The 12,579-nt window shown below is 49.0% G+C and overlaps 1 pseudogene across 1 annotated transcript in view; it reads right to left on the bottom strand.

The window, feature by feature from the left end:
* LOC307066040 (centrosomal protein of 78 kDa-like) overlaps nt 1-12,579 on the bottom strand; it is a 216,001-nt pseudogene that overhangs the window by 59,919 nt on the left and 143,503 nt on the right. The gene's annotated exons all lie outside the window — the stretch shown is intronic.

Below are 12,579 nucleotides of genomic sequence, written 5' to 3'. Positions count from 1 at the left end.
AATAAAAAGAAATGAATTACTAATATGAACTACACGGATGAGTCACAACAACATGAGGAGCCAAAGAAGCCACATGCAAAAGGGTACTTATTGTATGCTTCCATTCGTATGAATTTCTAGAATAGGAAACACGAACACATAGTGAAAGAAAGCATGTCAGTGGTTGCCTGATGCCAGGCCTGGGAAACTGACTGTAAAAGGACAAGAAGGAACTTGTTGCAGGTATTGGAAGAGTTCTGTATCTTGACTTTGGCGATGACAATATAGATATACACATTTGTCAAAACTTATCAAATTACATACTTAAAATGGGTACACCTTGTTGAATGTAATTCATACTTCAATCAAGTTGATTTTTAAAAGTCACCTATGGGGACTTCCCTGGTGGCACAGTGCTTAAGAATTCGCCTGCTAATGCAGGGGACGTGGTTTCAAGCCCTAGTCTGGGAAGATCCCACATGCCGCAGAGCAACTAAGCCCGTGCGCCACAACTACAGAGCCTGTGCTCTAGAGCCCGTGAGCCACAACTACTGAAGCCCACGTGCCTAGAGCCCATGCTCCACAACAAGAGAAGCCACCACAGTGAGAAGCCGGCGCACTGCAACAAAGACACAATGCAGCCAAAAATAAATAAATTAATAATAATTTTAAAAAAAATAGTCACCTAGATGTCCGAGTGAGACAGAGTTCCTTTAAGCTTTCAATCCCAGCTCTTCTCTGAAGCCTCCCCTCATCTACCCTGGCAGCATGTGACCACTCTGCATCTCTTTAACACCTTATATTTATCGGTTCCATTCAGATTTGATGCTTGAAAAGTTTTGTATATTTTATGTCTATCTTCCATTAAACTTGGTTCCTCTAAGGCAGGAACAATCATCTCTTTCATAAATTGAGACCATTACAAAAACAGAATTATGTTCCCTTTCCTCTCAATCAGGGGAATTTGAAGTAGGATTGATGAAATCCTGGAAATCATAAGCAAAAATGTCATTTCTGCATTTTTATGGCCAGAGGGCCCTGTGTTTTCATCAGATTCTTGAAGATATCACAGAGCCCAACAACGTTAAGAATCTCTGCTTTGAATCCATGTGCTTTCACCCAGCTCTACGGTACAAGGCACCCTGCCCCTGGGGCAATCTGTCTGTGGTCCCTGCAAAGATGATAAACCCACATCAAAGGCACTTACTCTTCTGCATGTCAGTAGACTCTACTGCCATCTCTTCCTCCACAATGATGTCACTATCGCCATCTTCAAGATTCATTTCTGTCTCATCTATAACACTGTCTTCTTCCTCTTCCTCCTCCTCATCTTCCTTGGAAACATCCTTTAATGTGGCAAGTAGTCTGTTGTAACCAGAAACTTGTTCTGGTTCACTCTATGCTTCACTTTCAGAACTTGAAGTATCTATAAACTCTCTGACTAAAAGGAAAATGGGGATTTTAAAAACAAAAAATATATTGTTCTTGTTGCTACCCCACGACTATCATCAGGCCCACAGTGGATCCAAGTTCAGACTTTTCTAAATAAAAACTAGCTTTTCTGCAAATATGCGATCCTATCTATTCAACCAAACCTAGCACCAAATTTGTTTAAAACAGCTAATCTAGCTATGATTCTAGAAGCGCTTCCTCTTCTTTGAACTGCTAATGTTCCACATGGGAAGACAGCAAACTAAACACATGGACCTTTAGGTTATAAGGCGATCTAACCTATGTGTCAGACATTTGGCACCTTTAAAGGAGCAACAGGAAAACTTACAACAAAAAAGTGTACTTTATTTCTGAGTCTGTGGTAATGAAATAAGACCTTTGATGATTTTGCACTCTATTTTATGTTAAGCAAACATGACATTCCCTCTTAGGATTCACCAAGAGCCCTCTGGTAAGCCTCCTTAACAGGTTCTAACAGGCTAATCTCTCAGGACAGTTTCATACTCTATACTATATTAGTTATCACAATGGCATTTTAACAGACATCTGCACTTAAAACTAAGCAATATTACTAAAATATAGCTTACATCTAACATCAAAAAGAGTGAAAATGTAGCCAAACTTTATTACCATATATAATCTTAAAAGTAACAGTCCAGAATCTACTATCATAAAGAAGGTATAAAGCATTACCAGTTGACAAGTCTGTGGTTTTGCTTCCTTTCTGGAAACCCTGAGAAGAAACAGGCAATATTAAGCTCTAACTACTAGTATGTAGCAATTAGGAAACGTCTAATGATACAACTTTAAATGAACATGGCAGACTATACCGTTATAAATACGTTATATCTAGTGTAAAGTAAAAACTCCATATGCATTTGGACAGGTTTTGTAAGGATATGCCAAATAGATAATAAGAGACGAATGAAAAAGTCTAATAAGACCACATGACAAATACTACAGTCACACAGTAACAGGCTCTCATCCAAAAGATGAGAAATTTTGGCAAATAAAAGCCCTCGGGGTTCACCTTTTCTAGCAAATTTCTTAAGTAGACTATCCCTCTAACGGTTGATAAAGCAGCCCAAAGGGGTGGGATGAGCACTAAGATCATCACTGAGAGTCTGGACACTTATAGAGGAACCCACAACTACCCAAACATTAGTTTCCTCGTGGTCATTTAATAGATAGGTGATGTCGAGGGTCCCAAGCAATTCTTTTTTAATTTTTTTTAACTTATTTCTTTACTTTTGCCTGCTATGGGTCTTCGTTGCTGCGCCCGGGCTTTCTCTAGTTGCGGCGAGCGGTGGCTTCTCTTGTTGCGCAGCAGGGGCTCTAGGCTCGCGGGCATCAGTAGTTGCACCACCCTGGCTCAGCAATTGTGGATCGCGGGCTCCAGAGTGCAGGCTCAATAGTTGTGGCGCACGGGCTTACTTGCACCGCGGCATGTGGGATCTTCCCGGACCAGGGCTCGAACCCCTGTCCCCTCCGTTGGCAGGCGGATTCGTAACCACTGCGCCACCAGGGAAGCCCCCAAGCAATTCTTTAAAAACATATCAAACGAAAACAAGCTTATAAAATCTCTGCCCAGTCGCCACACAGGAGGCGTGCCGTCTAGCATAAAACTACAGGCTCAACAAAGGGTAGGAAGACCGGTGAAGAACCCCATCTCAGGCGGGAAGCCGCCAGGATCCCCGGGCGAGCTAGGCCGGCGCCGGGGCAGCGTGGGACGCGGCGGGAGCTGCCCTGTCACTACCCCCGGGGCACCGGCGGACCAAACGCGGGGACACGCGGGCTCCCACCGGGAAAGGACGCCGGCAGCGCCGGTCCCAGCCTTGCCTCTCCATACCTGTCATAGAAGGGATGCTCCTCGCCGAAATCCCTTAGATGCTGCTTCTGCTTTTTAGTTAGGGAGTTGAGCCGCTGGCGCTGGCTCTGGCTCTGGCTCCGGCTCCGGCTCCGGCTCCGGCTCCGGCTCCGGCTCCGGCTCCCGCGTTTGCCCATGGGGAAGACGTCAAGTCAGCCAACCTCCAAGAATCGCGTTTTTCACCTGCAAGTAGTCTCGTCAACCCACTCACGCGGGATTGCCAACGGCACTTTACGGCGGAAGCAGGGTGCCATAAAGCAGACCCGCTTTACGTCGCGATTGTACGACAGGCGTTAGAACTTCCTGCTTCCCATTCCGCCCCCTAGCGAGGCTCTTTGGAAGCACGTGCACGCCTGCGCAGCTTTTCTCTGAGCCCCTTAAGGCAGGCAGGCAGGGAGGCTTCGGGCTTCCCCAGGTGGGTAAATGGGTGGGTGTACTTTGTGCGTCTGTTTTGGCTGTGAGAATCAGCCTGCATAAACGTGTAGTAACTGAGATGGTTGAATGCAGTGCCTTTATATTATGCCATAATACAAATACCAACTAACATTTAAGGCTGCCGGTGCATCTCAATTCATCCTCACAACAACAGTAAACAAATAGGCCTTGTTAATAAGCCTGATATTGGAGATGAGAAAGCTGATGCTTACAAAAGGTTACATACACACTAGCAAGAGAGGAGATGGAAACCTAATTCTCTCTGATGCGACCACAGGCTTTTCCCACTAGGATCTGCCACATGCGTGTGCTATGTGAAGAATGGGGACGCAAGGCTGAGATTCCCGCCCTTACCCTACCCCCTCATTTTCTGAAAGGACTGCAAGGGCCCTTGGTAACAAATCTGTTCTGGCATTTTTCATGTTATAAAAGCAAAAACACATCCAGAGAGGTAAAGTGACTTTTCTAAATCACCTGGAGAGTCGATGTTAGAGAAAGCAGTAAAACTCAATAAAGTGTCTCAAAACTGAATTGGGCAAATTGGGATGGAAAACTTTTAAAGGGTAAGTAACTTCTCTGTATCTGGGTCGTGGTGGTGGTTACACCTTGTATACAATTACCAAAATTAATCAAACTGTACCTTTGAAATTGGTACATTTTAATGCAAGTAAATAATAATCTCAATAAACAAAGAGGTACAAACAGTGCAACTGGACTTAATACTCTAGAGACAGGCAGAGTGTGCAGGGATACTTAAAAACCACAGGATAGGGCTTCCCTGGTGGCGCAGTGGTTGAGAGTCTGCCTGCCCTTGCAGGGGACACGGGTTCGTGCCCCAGGTCTGGGAAGATCCCACATGCCACGGAGTGGCTAAGCCCGTGAGCCATGGCCGCTGAGCCTGCGCGTCCGGAGCCTGGGCTCCGCAACGGGAGAGGCCACAACAGTGAGAGGCCCGCATACCGCAAAAAAAAAAAAAAAAAAAAAAAAAAAGAAGAAGAAGAAGAAGAAAAGGAGAGCTTAGAAGCTTTCCTTCAAATGGGCCCCTGCTACGATACCCTGAGCCATTTGATACAAAACCTCAAGGCACACAGAAGACCTTGGGGGCCAGTCTGATTCTTCCTTCTCCTGTTACAGAGAAAGAGGAAAACATCCTTTTCTTTCCAAACATCCATCGTCTCTCCCCCTCTCTACCTCCTGAAAGAGCTCAATTCCACATACACTGTTTATTCTAGGCAGTAGGCTGGGAATAGGGAACAAAACTCTCTGCGTGCTATATTCTAGCCCAAGCTGTATTCTGGCTAACTCATCCCATTTGCTCCAGGGCCAGCTTAATGAAGACAAATTGAAGGGCAAACTGAGATCTTTGGAAAACCAGCTGTACACCTGTACCCAGGTAAGCATTCTGGAGGACCCTTGTAGCCCAGGAATCTAGAATTAAGGGAGAGAATGCTTGAACCTCAAGCTTCCTCTCTAGAAACATCACCTGCTAGAGGTTAATGCACCCACCCCTACTCACCCAGTTCTGGCCTTTACCATCTTCACTCTGGCCTCCAAGTCACCCGAACACTATCTGCATCCCCCTCTCCCTGTCTCCTGGTGTCCCTCACTTTGCACCCTAGGAAAGGAAGCCCAGCACTAAGCACTTTGCCAGCTCCGGGGGAACCTTGAGAATACCTGGAAACGTAGGGAGAGGCCGTTGGTAAAGATTCAGCTCACCTGGACAGAACTTCACAGGCCCTAACATTTGAACAGATGAGTTGGATATTACAATGAAGTCTCGCAAAATGATTTTCATCCCATGGGCAACTTTTATCTAGCAGCAATCCCTGGGAGAAAGTAAAAGACTGTGACTCCTGGCTTTCTGTGGCATTGTTATCCAGCTCCGGTAATCTCTTGATTGGCCTCATCTTGGATTATATGAGATAGAAAAAAGTCAGTTTTCACACTCGAGACGTGACAGATTTCTGACAGGCGGGGAGATAAGTCAAGAGAACGAGATGGACCGGCCAGACTGCTCCCACTTGATGTTAGGAAGATAAGGTGGCCATGTAGTTAGAATTCTGCAGGGGAACATAGTCTATGTAGTCTATGGGTTTCCAGCTAGTAAAAATGCAACCCCTTCCTCCCGCCCCGCCTCCCCCAGACAGAGAGGAGGAAAAGTGCTTTCCTCCACTCAGGTTTGTAACTCAGGGAGGAAGGAAACCAAGCGGGTGGTGGAAGGACAGCCTGAAATGTGTGCGCTGCCTGGTTTCGTGATAGGTGACCGTCCGGAGATTTTGAAAGCGGCCTGAGCTCAGTTCCGACAATGATCTTTCGCCGGCCAAGCAGGACCAGAAGCCCTTGGACCGTTTGCAGCAATTGTTACCAGCTTCCCAGGCCTCGCGGCTGACATGCTCAAGCTCCCCTCCAGAGACCACCCAGTCCCGCCCGATGCCACCGGAAGCGCGGAGACTTATTGTCAATAAGAACGCGGGCGAGACCCTCCTACAGCAGTTCGCCCGGCTTGGCTACGAGGTGAGCATCCTTGTGGGTGCCCCGGATCAGGATCCGCCGGCTGCTGCTCCTTGGGTGGGGGACACACTGGCTGGGGATGGGGGGCGGGTCTCAGAGCCCAGCCCCCTCCACGTGGCGGGCTGGGCTGGGTGTTCCAGCAGGGTGTTTGCGTTGGCCCCGCTCACACTGCGGGCTCTTTGGTGGCTTGTTCAGTCGTGGTGTGAAAAGAAAGGCAGCCCTCTGTGATGTTCCGTTCCCGTTCAGGCAGGTAGGCTGCTTCGGCCGGTCCGGCTCCCTTATCTCTGATATAAAATCTGACCTAACCCAGGGCTTGGCGACCAGGGGAATTTTAATGAGCCCTTTTGGATTCTGAATAGCAAGAAGGAGAGTAGTTATTAGCTCTAATAACTTGTGCTGTTTGGGGCAGAGTGATGCCCCTGTGGGGTAGCGGGTGGGAAGTGTCTGTGCAGAGTAGGGGTGGGAGTGGAGCAGACCTGAGCAGTCTCTTTCTGAGAGGGCACGGGAGCCGAGGGCTGATGGGCGGGGAGCAGGGGTTGAGCCTTGCACAAAACTCCCTGTCCACACTGCTGTATCCCAAGCCAGCACGGCTGATGACAGTGATAGCCTCTATTGCTAGAGCAACATAGACAGAAAGACAGGTGATATCTGTCTAAGCCCGTGTGATCTGTAGTAACTCCTTTCACCCTTTTAACATCTTCACTTGGGAGTAACGAGTAGTAGCCCACTCTCGGATGAGGAAATTGAGCCTCAGAGGGGTTAGCAGATACCCGTACAGGTAGCAATCCAGCAGTGCTCCACAGCCCACCACTCCCCACCACGCTCCTCAGCAAGACTGGCTCATATTGGAATTGCCCTTTTTACAGTTCAAAACCTCTGTGAGACAGATGACTCCCTCTGCCCTGTGCAGTTCCCCCACCATACTTGTCAGTAGCAATTGTGATGTAATAGCCCACAGGGCAAAGGCATTTTTCTGTGCTGGCATCAGCCCTCTGGGAGTTGAATGGTGACAGTAAAATGCGGCTCAGCAGGCTGAGCGTGGAGGTGTGGATGAGCACTGGGGTGGCAGGACCCAGGCTGGCCCGGAGCCCTGGCGCCCACACCCTCAGCCAGCTCTATGCCCCCGTCCCCCGTCTCCCGTCGTCCCCCCACCCCTGTCCATAGTGCCGTGAGCCCTTCGAGGTGTGCCTGCCTTGGCCCTAAGGCATGACTGTGGGTGGGAAGTTGGAAGCACTAGGGCTATGCTTAGTTTGGAGGTGTTGTTGTTGTTGTTGTTGTGGGTTGAATGTGCTGTTGTTTATATCTACACGTCTCTTGGAGACCTCTCCATTAGCTAGAGAGCACTTGCTGGTAGTTAGCGCAGTTACTTGCAGGTGAAGTCCAAGGAGCACCCGGTTGGTTTCCCAAGAGCTGAGAGCGGGCGCCTAGGAGGACAGAGCAGATGTTGCACATAGTGCTGAGCTAGACCCCCCGTGGTTGAGAAGATAGACTCCTTGCTTCCAGCAAACGCTGGAGGTGTGGGGGAGCCCCCAACCCCAACTTTTGGGTTAGGGTTGAGAAAGTAGACTCCCGCTTCCAGCAAATGCTGGAGATGTGGGGGGGGCGGGGTGCTGCTGCACCGGCCGTGGAGGGCGGGGCTCCGAGCCCCACCTGTGAACTTGGCATCATTTCCAGCAGCCTCCCTTTGGGACCAGAGACGTCAAAAGACCCTCGTTGGTCCTCTAAGACAGTTTCCATTTTGGTTTGGTGGCTCTGAGGCCTGGACCAAGGGGCACTTGATCCATACTTTTTTAGGCTAACTGGCCTTTGATTGCACAGGAAGCCTTGGGAATGTTTATGGTCGGATTTGTTTTTTTCTTCAAATGTAAATTTCAATATGTAGATTACACAGATCACCAGTGTTGATGCTGAACATTGTGACAAGTAGATAGATGAACGCTTTCAACTTTGAATCCAACTTTCTGGGATTTCTCTGGGCAGAATTTTATTTTATTTTATTTTATTATTATTTTTTTTTTGCGGTATGCGGGCCTCTCACTGTTGTGGCCTCTCCCGTTGGGGAGCACAGGCTCCAGACGCGCAGGCTCAGCGGCCATGGCTCACGGGCCTAGCCGCATGTGGGATCTTCCCGGACTGGGGCACGAACCCGCGTCTCCTGCATCGGCAGGCGGACTCTCAACCACTGCTCCACCAGGGAAGCCCTCTGGGCAGAATTTTAAATGTTGGGATGATGGCCCAGTTGGGAGATGTGGCAGCTTAAACCTTTTAAAATTGAAGGACAGTTTGCTTAACCAGATAAGGGTGTGGTTTGGGAGGGTTTCCCTGAAGTTTTGTCTTCAGCATTCTTGGTTATTTTCTCTGCTTAGCCAAAGATACCATGTGCAGTATAAAGGCTGTCTGAGCTTTATGTCATGATAATCTGGTTCTGGAAGTTAAGAAACACACTCTGGCTTCAGATCCACGTTAAATAGATCACTTGCGTGGCCAAAGACCTCAAACCTTTCCCTCCTGGGAAAAAGGCTTCTATTTCTTAGGCTAAAACGCCAGTGTGCAGCCACATGCTTGTGCCTTTAGCGGTGATGGTTAAATTTTCTATGAATTGAATAGGTCATGTTTTTTAAAAAGTTAATGAGGCATTTAATTAATGAACAACGTCGGGTTCATGGCCTTTATGGTTACATTTTACGGGCAATGGCATTCGGCTTATAGCCGCTGAACAGAGAGCTGTCCAACAAAAGCAGTTGGATTTTGCTCGGGAATGGGTGGGCTGCCCTTCAGACACTCCCGTTTATTTCTAGCGGAGAAAATAAACCAAGGAATGTGTTGCGTCGACAGACTCGCCCTGCCTCTTCACCTTTCAGTTAGAGAAAGTGTTGGTGGTGACGGTTGCCATCCATTTAGAGGCCATCACCCTCCTAGCTAGGAGAGTGTAGTTAGCCCACTTGACCCCCAGCAGAGAAGGCCTGTGGGATGCTCGTCACAGCTGGATTGCATCCCTCTAACTGGGACCCTCTTGGGCCTTTTGAATCTTCCCAGCTGACCAGGTACCAAAGACCTGAGTTATAGGTCTAGTACTTCATGTTAATTGAACTTGGGGTTTAATATCTCTGGGCCTCAGTTTCCAAGTGTCGAATGAGGATAGTACTGCCTTCCTTTCCTGCTATCTCCTGGGTTCCTGTGGGTGACAGAAGACGTCCTCATCTGGGGAAATGAGAAGCACTGTGTAAATAGTGGGATCAACGTGGTTGAGTTAGGACAGCCTGTGGCAAAAAGTCTGACCTGGCCGTGGGGCTACTGCTGCCTTTGCTGCCATCTTCCACGAGAAGAGTGTTGACTTACCCATCAGCTTGGACAGCCTTTCATTTCTAGGTACCCTTGAATCTGCCCTAGTAGTGATGAAGGTTTCCAGGTGAAGGCCATGATTGTCACAGCAAATAAACCCTAGGTTGGGTAAATTGATCTGTGCACAGCAGTTGGTGGCGTCCAGACCTGATCCCAGAGCCACGTGACAGGGCCTCTCCCTGGCTGGGGCACACAACTCATTAGCTTGCAGCCGTCCACTCAAGTCTGGCTAGTGAGGGCCTGCTAAAAGAGCAGCAGCTTCATGCGGTATCCTGGATACCAGGGCTCAGGGCAGGTGGCCTGGGAGCCCAGAGGATTGTGGGCTTTCTGGCAGGTTGGGATGTAAACGGAGAAACGCATTCGTGGGCGTGCCTTTACTCTTCCTCCTCTTGTTTTGGAAGGGAGCTGCTGCAGTGACCTGAAGTAACAGGGCACCGATGGCCAGGTTTACCAGCATGCCCCATTGGGTTCACGTGGTAAGCAAATGGAACATTCTAGTTCGCTCCCAAGTGAGTGGTCACCTTTGATTGGCGTGTCCTCTAAAGGGCATAAAAGGTTTTACAGAACCCATCTCGCACTTATGGGCGGCTAGAATGCCCCCCGTTTTAGGTTTAACAGATGAGTTACCTGAGAGATGTCACGAGGAGGCCTGTTCTGACCCCATCCCATCCCCCCTTACCCAGCAGACCATGTGTTGGGCCACATGCACGTTCTGCCTACTCCCAGCTCTCAGAACCTGACAGCTCTCTGCTGGGCACGACTTACCCAGTATAAACAGTATAACGTGTTTTCTGGTGGCAAATGCTTTCGATGTGTCTGAAAACTTTCTTAAGGTAATAAAACATTGAATAAATTCCTGCTCTGCTTACTGGGAGTGGTTCATATTAATATTTTAACAAGCCAAAGAAATAAGGTTAATAACAGTGATTCTAATGCACAGTGTTGACACAGAACATCTCTGGCGGGGGGGTGGGGGGCGGTGATCGTTTTATTTGATTCTTGAAATGTGGAGGTTGCAGCCTGTGGTGTATCAGGTTCCTGTCATTAACTTGAGTAAATATGAAAATATTAGACTGATTCTGCCCCGAGAGGGTGGAGTGAGGCAAAATAGAGGGTGGGGTTATTGGAGGCATTTTGTGTCATTCCTCGAGGATGGAGGGAGAGAGCTTCTCTTTAACTCTACTTAACATACAGACAAGAGCATCTGAGGTCCAGGTTCTGATTTGGGGTCTTAACAGGGGGCGCGAGGATGTAGCTGACCTGGGTGTCCCTGCTTCTCTAAGCTGGGGAATGTTCTCCGGCTGATTTAAGCTCTCTTTAAGTGTTGGTCATCCATACTTTTATCTAAACTTGTGTTATCGTCCACTGCCACCGACTGAACAGACCCATCAAGTGAGAATGGTCTGTGCTTGGCAATGTGTCATCTAAGATGTTAGCAGCCGTGACACCTCTGTACTGGTCACGTCGGCCCCTGGGCTGAGGGCTTTCATCGCTATCCGAATGCGTCCTCTCAGCAGCCCTGTGGAAGCTTGGAGAAGTTCAAGGGTAACTTGCCCATGGCCAGGCCACTGGTGCAGCAGAGCCTTAGACAACACTGTCTGCATCTCCAAGCCCTTCGCACGCACTCTCGCCCCCCACCAGGATGCCTGCCGCCTGCCCGCGCCATGGTGGGCTTTTGGCCCCAAGGATGTATGCCTTTGAAAGTGGGCACCGCCAAGCTATGGGGAGGTCAGCCTTACAAGGTTCACTGTATGGTGGTCTGATGGTATCTCCTCTCCTCTCCTCTCCCCGTAGGAAGTGGTCTTGTACTGCCTGGAGAACAAGATTTGTGATGTGAACCACCGCGACAACGCAGGTTACTGTGCCCTGCACGAGGCTTGTGCAAGAGGTTGGCTCAACATCGTACGACACCTCCTTGAATGTGGCGCCGATGTCAACTGCAGTGCCCAGGATGGAACCGGGTCAGTGGCGGTCTTGCTCTTGGCCTGGCCCTGCTGGGGCATAGGCAGTGGTTCTCAGGGTGTGCGGGGAACCCCAGAAGGAAAGATGGAGAGTGAGTGCCCTGTAAGCACACTGATGGCGGAGTCCTCTAGAATGGAATCGGACAGATCTTTCTGGCAAATTTACATAGAACTTTAAAACTGTGTGATGCTCTTATGGACAGAAGTCCCTGAAAATGTTGAGCCTGCATGAATAATCAGGGGTGTTCTCTTTTAAGACCCTGGACTCTTCACCAGCGTCTGTTGAATCACAATCTTTAACATATATGTGAGTTGAAAGTTCCAGGAGTACAGACGGGTCCAGTGGCAACTGGCTTGATAGGACCTGTCGTGTCCACCCACATCCCCGGGCCTGGCCCCCACTCTGTCCTTGACCTCGGTTTATTGGCCAGAGGCCCAGGTCTGAGTCAGCCCAAGCATCTTCCTGGTTGTACCTGGGATGCCACCACGAGGCAGGGCACTGGGGCTTTCCTGACAGTCATAAAATTAGCAAAACCGTAAGGTATTTGGTGGTTCATGGTTTCCAAATAGCATCCTTTCTGGATGGGACTGCGGACAGTGTTCCTGACCCCAGCGGACACGGGCAGGAGGACCCTGTACCCTCCTGAGAACTCGCCCTGCCTGTCGACTGCTTCTGCGCGGGAGGGTTGATCACTCATCTCCAAGTTGGTTTCAGGAGAGGTTCCACTTTGCCCCTAGTTTCTTTTACAAACTGCACTTTTGGGGTTTTGTTTGTAATGGTATAACAATGGCTTGTCGTATCTGCTTCCGTGATGCTGGGGTTCTTCGCCCCACCCCGCCGTACATTACCTTTTTACAGTCTGTCACTATTTAAGTTCATTGGAAACGTTTTCATCGTGGCCTGAGTTCCTCCTTGGGCCATGCATTAAGAGAGATTTGCATTGAAGAATTAGGCCTGAGATGGTCCCTTCACCTGTCCCGTAAAGGGTTATGTGTTGAAATAACAGAGTAATTTGTCGCAGCGACCGTATA

The sequence above is a fragment of the Hyperoodon ampullatus genome, assembly GCF_949752795.1.
Source record: "Hyperoodon ampullatus genome assembly, chromosome: 2".
Lineage (NCBI taxonomy): Eukaryota > Metazoa > Chordata > Mammalia > Artiodactyla > Ziphiidae > Hyperoodon > Hyperoodon ampullatus.
This window is presented reverse-complemented; position numbering and strand designations above follow the sequence as displayed.